Source organism: Salvelinus sp. IW2-2015, linkage group LG19, assembly GCF_002910315.2.
Source record: "Salvelinus sp. IW2-2015 linkage group LG19, ASM291031v2, whole genome shotgun sequence".
Taxonomy (NCBI): domain Eukaryota; kingdom Metazoa; phylum Chordata; class Actinopteri; order Salmoniformes; family Salmonidae; genus Salvelinus; species Salvelinus sp. IW2-2015.
Window position 1 is genome coordinate 29,958,384 of NC_036859.1, and position 13,007 is coordinate 29,971,390.

Genomic DNA, 13,007 nt, shown 5'->3' on the forward strand with positions numbered 1-13,007 from the left:
GGAAGTCGCCTCTTCACTGTTGACATTGAGACTGGTGTTTTGCGCTACTATTTAATGAAGCTGCCAGTTGAGGACCTGTGAGTCGTCTGTTTCTCAAACTAGACACTCTAATGTACTTGTCCTCTTGCTCAGTTGTGCACCAGGTCCTCACACTCCTCTTTCTATTCTGGTTAGAGACAGTTTGCGCTGTTTTGTGAAGGAGCAGATCTTCAGTTTCTTGGCATTTCTCTCATGGAATAGCCTTCATTTCTCAGAACAAGAATAGACTGAGTTTCAGAAGAAAGTGCTTTGTTTCTCTGGCCATTTTGAGCCTGTAATTGAACCACAAATGCTGATGCTCCAGATACCCAACTAGTCTAAAGAAGGACAGTTTTATTGTTTCTTTAATCAGACCAACAGTTTTCAGCTGTGCTAACATAATTGCAAAAGGGTTTTCTAATGATCAATTAGCCTTTTAAAATGATTAACTTGGATTAGCTAACACAACGTGCCATTGGAACAACACAGGAGGGATGGTTGCTGATAATGAGCCTCTGTACGCATATGTAGATATTCATACAAAATCAGCCGTTTCCAGCTATTTTACAACATTAACAATGTCTACAATGTATTTCTGATCAATTTGATGTTATTTTAATGGACAAAAAATGTGCTTTTCTTTCAAAAACAAGGACATTTGTAAGTGACCCAAACTTTTGAACGGTAGTGTATATATATATATGGGAGGCAGGCAAATACTTTCACTGAGCTGTGTAAAGACAGACTGACATGGGTGAAATAATTATTATTGTTAATTTCTCTTAATGTTCTTTTGTTGTTTGCAGGTGCACTATCCTCCTGACCCTATGCAGCTGTGACAGGTGTCAACATCCACAGCTGGTTGGACTGGTACGGTGCTGGTGGAAAGCTGAGGGCTGGCAACAACACCTGACTCCGTACTTGAGGCCGCTGCCACAGATCAAGCAGTACCAGCACTTCAGGTGGATATCATTTTCATTGCATTGTATGAGGTTATTCTGCTTATCTAAACTTGGGAGGTGAATTGATGTTGTGCAAGGTTGTAATGTCAGAAATTTAGTTTTTTTTGCCTGGTGTTGTTGTTGCCAAGGAGCGTTCGGACTCAGTCGGGACCAGGTTTCAGCTGCTGCGCAATGATGACATATACATCTCCCATATATGGTCTGCCTGTACAACACCACCGGACTGAACACAGCTAGACAAACATATATTTTTGAGAAGATCAGGGAGTTTTGCGACGAAGAGGCTATGGACATCACATGCCCTGCACCAAAGTCAAGGGCAGGACAGAAACAGGCTCTCCGAATATAGATTTCCTTGTTCATGCATGGTTCGGACAGACCAGTCATCAGCACAATCTGCAATGCCTCTATTCAAATTACTCTCTCCTAACACACATGCCATATGTTCCTGCTACTATTTTTTGTTTTAATCCTGCTGTTCAGCCACTTTACCCTGATTATATGCATATAACTACCTCGTCTATCACTGATATCATTATTCATATTGTTCTTTGTACATACTGTATATTATTTTATTTTATATGACACTACTTCTGATATTGCTACTATACAAGTAACCATTTGTTGTACCGTTTACACCTTCTGTAGAGCCCCATCCACTTAGCAAGATGTGGCCAGTTGTGTAAAGTACTAAAGTAAAAATACTTAAAGTATTTTTGGGGGAGCTGTACTTTACTATTTATATTTGTAGCAAATTTTACTTTTACTTCACTACATTCTGAAAGAAAATAATGTACTTTTACTCCATATATTTTCCCTGACGCCCAAAAGTACTCTTACATTTGACAGGAAAATTGTCCAATTCACACTTTCAAGAGAACATCCCTGGTCATCCCTACTGTATCTAATCTGGCAGACTCAATAAACACAAGTGCTTCATTTGTAAATTACGTCTCAGTTTTGATGTGCCCTGGCTATTCAACAATAAAAAAAATTATTGCTGTCTGGTTTGCTTTATATAAGGAATTTGAAATTATTTACACTTTTTACTTTTGATACTTATGTACATTTTAGCAATTCCATTTACTTTTGATACTTAAGTTTTTTTTTTTTTAAACAAATACTTTTACTCAAGTAGTATTTTAATGGGTGACTTTACTTTAACTTGAGTAATTTTCTATGTTATTTTTCCACCACTGATGTGGCTGGGGGTTATAGCATTTCTTTCACATTACCATCAATTTAGACAAGTGTGTCTGGTAAGTGTCATCTAATATTTATTACATATTTTTATCTCAACACTTTCTGTTAACCTGGAATTTTTCCTTATTGTAGGCTACTACTTTCACCACTTTTAGTCTTAATCTTACTACACTGCTCATGTTTAGCACATGACCTTACATGTGAATCCTTAAAGAGATGGGGGGCTGGTTTAAGAGGGTGAGAGCAATGCTTGAATGGGTGTAGACAAGGGGAGCTCCCAGTAGGTACCAAATCATTTCAAAAGACATTTTCTCAAAAGTGAGTTTTACAAGTCGATCAACATTCAAAGCAGAATGACTTTCCCATTGTTCCTCAACAATGCAGTGTATGAGATACATTTTGTAGCTCTGAGTCTATACTTTTATCCAATGTAAAAAAACACAATTTCAAATGTTGCTACATAAGACGGTCAGTCACATTTACCACAGGTGGACTACAATCAAGTTGTAGAACATCTCAAGATGATCAATGAAAACAGGATGCACCCGAGCTCAATTTCCAGTCTTATAGCTAAGGGTCTGAACACTTATGTAATACGTTTTTGTGTTGTTTCTAAACAACTGTTTATGCTTTGTTATTATGGGGTATTCTGTATAGATTAATGAGGTAAAAATTGATTAAATCCATTTTAGAATAGGCTGTAAATGTAACAAAATGTGAAAAAAGTCATAGGGTCTAATACTTTCCAATGCACTGTAAATGTACAGTACTTATTTCATGTAATGTTTTTATACATTGGTCGACTTCCATGCATTTGCAGCTCCAGTTAATTCTGTCTTCAGTATTGTGAACTTGATTACTAACTATGGGAAAGAAAGGCCTTGATTCATATGAGAATGCAAACATTGGTGAAATAATGAGATGATATATGAGCCAGGTAGAGTAATAGACACCAACAGCTAATATTGCAACTTGGAGATTTCCTGGAGATTTGAGTCCCTATGCAATCAGAAATCATTCAATAGTGCTTGCAGCATTAAACAACCACAGAGAAAAAGTCACTTTCTTTAGGTTTCATTTCATAGAACAAAGGAAATCTTTCTTTTTTTTTGACATAGGAAATGGTGGCAGAGTTTTTTTCATACCAAAATCAGAGAAGTCCCAGTCAGGCCAATCATAAACACACATGTACAGTCAGGTTCTTTCAGAGACCAATCATAAACACACATGTACAGTCAGGTTCTTTCAGAGACCAATCATAAACACACATGTACAGTCAGGTTCTTTCAGAGACCAATCATGAACACACACGTACAGTCAGGTTCTTTCAGAGACAATCGTGAACACATACGTACAGTCAGTTCTTTCAGAGACCAATCATGAACACATACGTACAGTCAGTTCTTTCAGAGACCAATCATGAACAGACACGTACAGTCAGGTTCTTTCAGAGACCAATCATGAACACAGGCGTACAGCCAGGACAACAGGTTTCTATAAAAGCTTCTTGTTTGAGTCCAACATTCACACCATTTTACATTCAAAAAGCACAAGACCAAGGCTAATCCTGTGAAGTTACATCACCGGGTAAATTATTCATTTCATTATATGAAGACTGCATGTGTCACGACTTCCGCTGAAGTTGGCTCCCCTGCATGTTCGGGCGGTGCTCGGCGGTCGTCGTCACCGTCCTACTAGCCGCTACCGATCCCTTTTTCGTTTGTTAGTTTCACCTGTGTTTCTGTTGTTTTCGGTTAATGAGCTTCCCTATATTTAGTAGGTAGACCTGCCTTGTTTTGTGCGGGATTGTTTTATTTTGTTACGTGTGTGCATTGTAGGCTGAGGTGTATTTTCTTTCTTACACTTGACACCCTGTGGTTTTTGGGTTGTCACGTTGTATGTCCGCGCCCTGTATTTGTTGGGCTTATATTTTGTGTGTGCCTTATTAAAGAGTACTATACCCAGTAACTCTCTCTGCGTCTGATTCCTGCATCCACCTAGTCCGCCGTGACTGCATGTTATTACACTGCACAATGTATATTTTGGTATTGCATTGTTTATATCACACTAACAACGTATGTGTGACGTAGGCTAATATGGCAATGGTGTGGGAACTCGATGCAGAACCTTTTCTGACTGAGCAGGTGACAAAGATTAATTGCAAATGTTGCAAAAGCAAGGAGCCTGAATATTTTAGCTCTGCAAGTGAGAACACCAAGTATATTACACGTATAAGGGTATACATGATGCAGATATAAAGCATTAAGAGCAAAAACTGCTGTGTAGCAACTCACTGCTTTCCTGAATACAAATAATGTATACAAAATGCTCTAGTAATGCTCCATTAAGAGAAAAAACATGACTTCTCAGACACTGTCCTATCAGTGTAATGAACACGAGGGGAGACAGAGAGCTGGTTTCAAGCGCAGGGCGTAGCAGGTGTTTATTGAAAAGGACCACAGGAGGAGGCAGGTAGCTGGGTCAGGGACGGCAGAAGGTCATACACATGGGTCCAAAGGCAACAGTATAGGCAGGGAAAGGCTAGTAACGTAGTCTGGGAGATCAGGCAAGATAGATAGGTAGATAACAGGAATTTGATAGGCTGAAGTACAGGCAGGGAATAGGCAAAAAGGCATCGTTAGTGAGGCAGGCAAAAACTATCGGGAGGAGTAAATCACAGGAAAAACAGAGCTCTGAAAGACGTATGTCAGAAAACAAACAAATACCTCACAGTGATGGGGTGCAAGGAACTGAACTAAATAGGGTTGATAATGATATACATTTGTGTGAACGGGTGATTGGATCTGGCGAGTGAGCTGCGTTCAGGGATGTAGGTGTTTGAGAGTGTGGGCTGGAAGCAGACGTTACAATCACATTCTGAACCTAAAACGTACGAATAGATTAAATATTCCACCACGACATGTACACTAGAAAATATACATGCTTTAAGTATACTTTGGAGATACAAAAAGTCTAAAAGTCTTCATGATGCCTTCATACTGTCATACAGTCTTACATAACTGGTTCAATTATTATTATTCCCTTTCAACAGCAATTTCAACAGTGTACTAAAACACCATGACAACAATACTTTTCTGGACGTGTGGTCCTCGGCCTCCCAATGGTAAATATATACATGTTTCTCTACTTTAACTGTCAATGAACGCTGTTCTGGTTTCTTTTGTCAGGAAGACTATCAATAATGTTATTCATTTTTCAAGGCTTCATTCTGTTGCAACAGTGCATTCAAGCTGTAACACAACATTTTTTGGAGAAGTCAGGGGCTGTGAAAACTTTCTTGTCATACCCCATTACGGATGCTGGCCAAGGAGATGTAACTGCCCAGGGAGCTTTGGTTTCTGAGGAAGCATGTAAGATATGTAACAGACGACGAGGTTATCTGATGATAATTGTTTTTTAACAAACCTGCTTTGGTCCAGATGTTCCAGTTTGGGTAAGTTTATAGACGGAACGACAGAATTTTATAAAATAGTTTAAAATCTATGTTTATCAAAGATAGGGGGCGATAGTGAGTACACTGGTTGGCGTCCTTCATTTTTTTAAATAAAACCTACATTTGTGCTGTATTTACATCCCTTCCAAATGAACCTTTGTAAGCGTATGTGTTAATCATTTAAGTAACAGTGGACTTAATTGGTTCCAACATTTTAAATAGACCTCAGGAGGAATACTGTTCCGACCAGGTGATTGGCCTTTATTCCTGTGATCCAATGTCCGTTTGAGTTAGTTGAAAGAGATGTGGGCTCCCAGCAAGGCGACTTCCTCAGTTGAAGGATGTTGAGTTCTTCTCTTTTTAAAAGGACTCAATCGGCCTTGGTGTGGATTTACAATTAGAGGTGAACAATTCTTCATAGAAATGGGAGAATCTTTGGTTGATTAATTTGGGTTCTGATAGTAATTCACCTGATTCAGATTCAATAGTTGCCATATCCACCAATTGATCATTACTGCGAAGCTTGTTAGCCAGTAGACGACTGGGTCGATTACCATGGRGAGAGAAGTTGCTACCTGGTCTGAATTTTTTGTTGTTGTTGAGAACGCTCTAATGTCGTTCCAATTCTGATATCTTCTTTAATTGTGATTTATTCAGCCCAGATGCAAATGCAGTTGAATTGTTATTAATAAAACCTTCGATGACATCCCATAAAATCAGAGGATCATCAAATTGTTCACAGAAAGTAGGATTTTTGTGGTTAGGACATTTAAGTGACATCTTGTGGCTCTTTCAGGAGATTCTGGAATGTGTATCTGGCAGTAGTAACTTGATGATCAGATACTGTAGGTTCATATGTCGAATATCTATTTAAGATTAAAGAAAGTAGAGGGAGATAATAATATGAAATCGATTCAGGAGAATGTTTTGTGTGTTTGAATAGAAAGTGCATTTTTTGCTTTAGGGTTATGAGCTGCCAGTCATGAATGAGGGTTTATCAGAGAGTATATGTTGGAGAGCCTTGGTTGCCTGCGGATTGTAGTTGATCTTAGATTTGATTTGTGCTGCAAGTCCAGAATGGCGTTAATAAAGACATTTTCTTTCCATTATGTATACATTTAAGGAAAGTGATTCTGCTTTCTTGGTCTTCGCTTTATCAAGGATGGGGATTTTTTGGTTTTTTATGTATCATTATGATTACACCCTTTTGTTTGGTGCCTGGTGAAAAAAGCAGCCAGCTTGTATAAATGGTTCTCTATTCTAGGTGCGTCCTTTTGGACGGTGTGTTTCTTGGAGCATTGCTATATCATTATGGTTCCTTTCTAGAATCAAGACAGCTGAAATGTTTGATGGGACTATTAAGGCTTCAAGTTCCAAAGAGAATAGCTAGTGTTGCCGTTGTTTTTTTCTAAAATGTGATTGTTATCTTTAGTGTTGATACCATGGATGTAAATAAAAAGTGGGACGCACAGGGAAACCCACCCATTGGTCGATCCCCCCGAAGACCTCTCTATAAACCCTGAAATCTGACATGTATGATAGACATTTTCGCTATCTAAAAGTCTTATTCCTATTAACTTCCAGGAGTGAGAGCGGCTTTTTACAATGCTACATCATACCGGCAGAATTTCTGTGCTTGAATGCAATAGCTCAGATACACTTGAAAACATGTAAAAACCCTGGGAATCGATAGAACATCGCTCAGAGATGCACAAAAAAAAGAAACATTAAAATGGGTGAATATTTTAAGGTATTAAAAAAATATATAATAACAAAATTATACTAATAAAGTAAAACAAAATAAGTAACCAATCCAGACCTTTACAATGAAGTTAGACTTTATGAGTAAGGGTAATGAGGAAAAAAATAAAGAAAATGAGAACAAAAGAAGATATGCAAGCCTAATTATTATAATACTCACCATTGCGTGTGGGCAAGTCCTCCTGGGAGTAGCCTAAACAGAGGAGAACAGGAATCAACAGGAAGACATTGTGTAGTGGTAGCATATGGGATGTGGCCATCTCTCCTTGCCAGTACCAAAAGAAACACAAATTAAAAAAACACAATTAATAGGGGGATAGCTACCAACTTACATTGCCATATTTAGCCCAAATGGATTCAATGTGCTATAGCCACACAAGAAAACGTGCCAGTACGTATGACACCTCATTTATTGTCCATTGTTCATTAATTGGCGTAAACCCTGAAAGTCTATAGGTTTTAAGGCACACCCAGAAGGTAGCAGCAGCCATTTTTTGGACTCTGTTTCAGTCAGTGTTAAACACGTGTTAACAGGTTTGTCAGGTGGAAAGTGAGCCCAGCACCATTAGTGGTGATAATGTGTTCACTGAAGGGTTTAGGAAACACTCCACTGTGTGCTTGTTCATGTAGGGAGGAAACACTTCAGGAATAGAGGCAAATAGCAAAGTCAGACCATTGGTAGGTATATACGTCCTTGATATGGTGGGCAACAAATGTCCCCCACTGTGGTCGCCACCCTCCAAAAGGTCGGTGATTTGGAACTTCCGGGAGGTTCCGGTTTGATAGCCTTGTGCATTAAAACCTGAAAAGTGGGGCTTGCACATTTTGTTTGACATGCATCCACGCCAAATACATTTAAACTCAGTTTTTAACAATTCCTGACATTTAATCCTAGTAAAATTCCTTGTTCTAGGTCAGTTTGGATCACCACTTTATTTTAAGAATGTGAAATGTCAGATTGATAGTAGAAGACAAATATTTATTTCAGCTTTATTTCTTTCATCACATTCCCAGGGGGTCAGAAGTTTACACATTCAATTAGTATTTGGTAGCATTGCCTTTAAATTGTTTAACTTGGGTCAAATGTTTTAGGTAGCTTCCACAATAAGTTGGGTGAATTTGGCCCATTCCTCCTGACAGAGCTGGTGTAATTGAGTCAGGTTTGTATGCCTCCTTGCTCACATAACGATTTTTCAGTTCTGCCCACACATTTTCTATAGGATTGAGGTCAGGGCTTTGTGATGGCCACTCCAATACCCTGACTTTTGTTGTCTTAAGCCATTTTGCACAAATTTGGAGTATACTTGGGGTATTGCCCATTTGGAAGACCCATTTGCGACAAAGCTTTAACTTCCTGACTGATGACTTGAGATGTTGTTTCAAAATATCCACATAATTTTCCTGCCTCATGATGCCATCTATATTGTGAATGCACCAGTCCCTCCTGCAGCAAAGCACCCCACAACATGATGCTGCCAACCCCATGCTTCACGGTTGGGATTATGTTCTTCGGCTTGCAAGCCCCTTTTTCCTCCAAACATAACGATGGTCATTATGGCCAAACAGTTCTATTTTTGTTTCATCAGACCAGAGGACATTTCTAAAAAGTATGATCTTTGTCCATTGTGTAGTTGAAACTGTAGTCTGGCTTTTTTATGGCGTTTTGGAGCAGTGGTTTCTTCCTTGCTGAGCGGCTTTAGGTTATGTCGATATAGGATTCGTTTTACTGTCAAGAGTGTGCAATGCTGTCATCAAGGCAAAGGGTGGCTACTTGAAGAATTTCAAATATAAAATATATTTTGATTTGTTTAACACTTTTTTGTTACTACATGATTCCATATGTGTTATTTCATAGTTTTGATGTTTCTATTATTCTAAAATGCAGAAAATAGTAAAAAAAAAAAAAAACTTGAATGAGTAGGTGTGTCCAAACTTTTGACTGGTACTGTATATTGTTTGTATGCTTAGGCTTTTAGATTGTTTATTTGTATGTGTTGGGCTTTAAATGAGATTATTCTTTACAGAGTCAGGTGTATTTGACCAGGCCTCAATTGTTTCCCGATAATTCTAAATGTTATAACTTCTAATAGTAACTTCATACACTGGYGAATTGGGAGAGAGTGAGGTGATTGCCAWCTAAGAGCCAACCTCTTTTTTAAAGTAGTGCCAGCAGTAATCGCCTCTGATTTACTGAGAGATTCAAGGAGTTATCATCRTTAAGTAACATAGTAGATGCAAAGCATTGAATATTTACGTTCATGCACTTCAACATTTATTTTGTAACATTGTCCCAGAAGCATTTAGCTGCTGTGCACTCCCACATCATATGAAGGAATGTACCTACCTGATTTAGGGGACACAGTGAACAGTTAGGAGTTGGGGACAATTTAATCGTAAAACATTTCCTTCATGTTAAATACTATCTGTGAACCWTCTTAAAATGTAAACGTTGATGGTTCGGGTTATAGGATGCCCAAGGTCAGATTGTTTAATTTTCTGTTCCAGTTAAAGGTTTATTGGAAAGCTCAGAATATGAACTTTCCAAAAGTTGTTTATATGTATTATAGAGATAAGTCCTTTCGGGAGCCTAGATCATTTATTTATGAATCCCATCATAGGATGGTTTGTTAGTTGTGTTTCCCAAGCTGACCTACATTGGAAATATAGAAAAAAGGAGTTGCCTGGTAATGTGTATGTGTCTTTCATGTGTATGTGTTCTCAAACCATTACTGTCCATTATATCGGCAAGGGTATGGATTCCACATTTGGACAATTGGGGAAATGCAAAAGGCCGCCCTCCAGATCACAATAAATTATTGTGAAATATTGGAGTATGGGCATGCTATTTTGATTCCCAGTTACATTTTTTTTTCTTTAATTTTGTGCAAAATAGAGATTGTGGGAGCAATAATAGGACCAAAGCGTAGCTTACGCTGTTTAAGGGATATATCCATGAAGACCACCTTTTCCAGGGCAATAGGATTCACCATATTTCTCTCTACTCAGCCAGTATAACGGTTCGACCAAAAATGCAGCGAGGTGTGATGACATATTGAATTTGTTAAAGACGAAGACGAAGACGAAAAAAACACTTGCAAAATTACAAAATAACAAAACGACATAGACAGACCTGAACATTGGAACTTACATAACTAAACGAAGAACTCACGAACAGGAACAGACTACATCAAACGAAACGAACAAACGAAACAGTCCCGTGTGGTGCGCAGACACAGACACGGAAGACAATCACCCACAAACAAACAGTGTGAACAGCCAACCTATATATGGTTCTCAATCAGAGGAAAACGTCAAACACCTGTCTCTGATTGAAAACCATAAAGGCTAATTACAAGTGACCTAAATAGAAACACAAAACATAGAATGCCCACCCAACTCACGCCCTGACCAACTAAACACATACAAAAATAACATAAAACAAGTCAGGAACGTGACAGCCAGGGGAAAGAATAATCATGTCTAAACCAATTTAGAATGGGATGAAATGCTAGTGCCTGGAAATACAATTTAAAGTTAGATATGGATAGTCCTCCTACATCTTTCCATTTGTAAGTTTAATTTTATCTGGGATCACTTACCTTGCCATATACACTACCGTTCAAAAGTTTGGGGTCACTTACAAATGTCCTTGTTTTTGAAAGAAAAGCCAATTTTTTTGTCCATAAAAATAACATCAAATTGATCAGAAATACATTGTAGACATTGTTAACGTTGTAAATGACTATTGAAGCTGGAAACGGTAGATTTTAATGTAATATCTACATAGGCGTACAGAGGCCCTTATCAGCAACACATCACTCCTGTGTTCCAATGGCACGTTGTGTTAGCTAATCCAAGTTTATCATTTTAAAAGGCTAATTGACATTAGAAAACCCTTTTGCAATTATGTTAGCACAGCTAAAAACTAGTGCTGATTTAAAGAAGCAATAAAACTGGCCTTTAGACTAGTGGGTTCGATTACAGGCTCAAAATGGCCAGAAACAAATAACTTTCTTCTGAAACTCGTCAGTCTATTCTTGTTCTGAGAAATGAAGGCTTTTCCATGCAAGAAATTGCCAAGAAACTGAAGATCTCGTACAACGCTGTGTACTACTCCTTCACAGAACAGCGAAAACTGTCATAACCAGAATAGAAAGAGAAGAGGGAGGCCCCAGTGCCAAACTGAGCAAGAGGACAAGTACATTAGATTGTCTAGTTTGAGAAACAGACAAGTCCTCAACTGGCATCTTCATTAAATAGTACCCGCAAAAAAACAGTCTCAATGTCAACTGTGAAGAGGCGACTCCAGGATGCTGGCCTTCTAGGCAGAGTTGCAAAGAAAAAGCCATTTCTCAGACTGGACAAAAGAACACAGACACTGGACAGAAGAACTCGCAGAAGGCGATCCCGGAGTGCCTCTTCACTGTGTTTAAGCTTTACATACCAAGTGTTGTCATCGATTCCTTGTAGAAACGCCACCATGCTGCTTTTGTCACATGGGATGGCAGCAGCTTTCCACCAAAGTGTTTGTGTCCTGGGTTGCGTCCTGGTAATATCCTGGCGTCCTGGCATTATCCTCAATCAAATCAAATTGTATTTGTCACATACACATGGTTAACAGATGTTAATGCAACTATGCAGTAATATCTAACAAGTAAACTAACAAATTCGCAACAACTCCTTATTCACACAAATACACACAATGTAAAGGGATGAATAGAATATGTACAAATAAATATATGGATGAGCGATGGTGTGCGGCATAGGCAAAATGCAGTAGATGGTATAGAATACAGTATATACATATGAGATGAGTAATGTAGGATATGTAACATTATTAAAGTGGCGTTATTTAAAGTGACTAGTGATACCTTTATTAAGTTCATTTATTTAAGTGGCCAGAGATTTGAGTCTGTATGTTGGCAGCAGCCTCTCTATGTAGTGATGGCTGTTTAAAGTCTGATGGCCTTGAGATAGAAGCTGTTTTTCAGTCTCTCGGTCCACTTTTGATGCACCTGTACTGACCTCGCCTTTGTGGAGTGGTCGGGTGGTTTTTGTCCTTGATTATCTTTTTGGCCTTTCTGTACATCAGGTGCTGTAGGTGTCCTGTAAGGCAGGTAGTTTGCCCCCGGCGATGTGTTGTGCAGACCACACTACCCTCTGGAGAGCCTTGCGGTTGAGGGCGGTGCAATTGCTGTACCAGGCGGTGATAGATCCCGGCAGGATGCTCTCGCTTGTGCATCTGTAAAAGTTTGAGTGTTTTTGGTGACAAGCCGAAATTCTTCAGCCTCCTGAGGTTGAAGAGGCGCTGTTGCACCTTCTTCACCACGCTGTCTGTGTGGGTGGACCATTTCAGTTTGTCCGTGATGTGTACGCCGAGGAACTTTCTGAGAAAACATCACTAACGTTACACACAGTTCATACACGTAATGTTAGCTAGCTAGCCAGCCATCTAACGTCAGCTAATGTTAGCTAGCAAACAGCAAGCTTTAACTTTGGGTATTTTGTTTAGACATGTAGCTAGCTTGCCAGCTAAACAATGAACCGTAATCCCAATTGTTAGGGTGTGCGTCAATTCAATCTGGTATAAGGACAAGTATGACAATGAG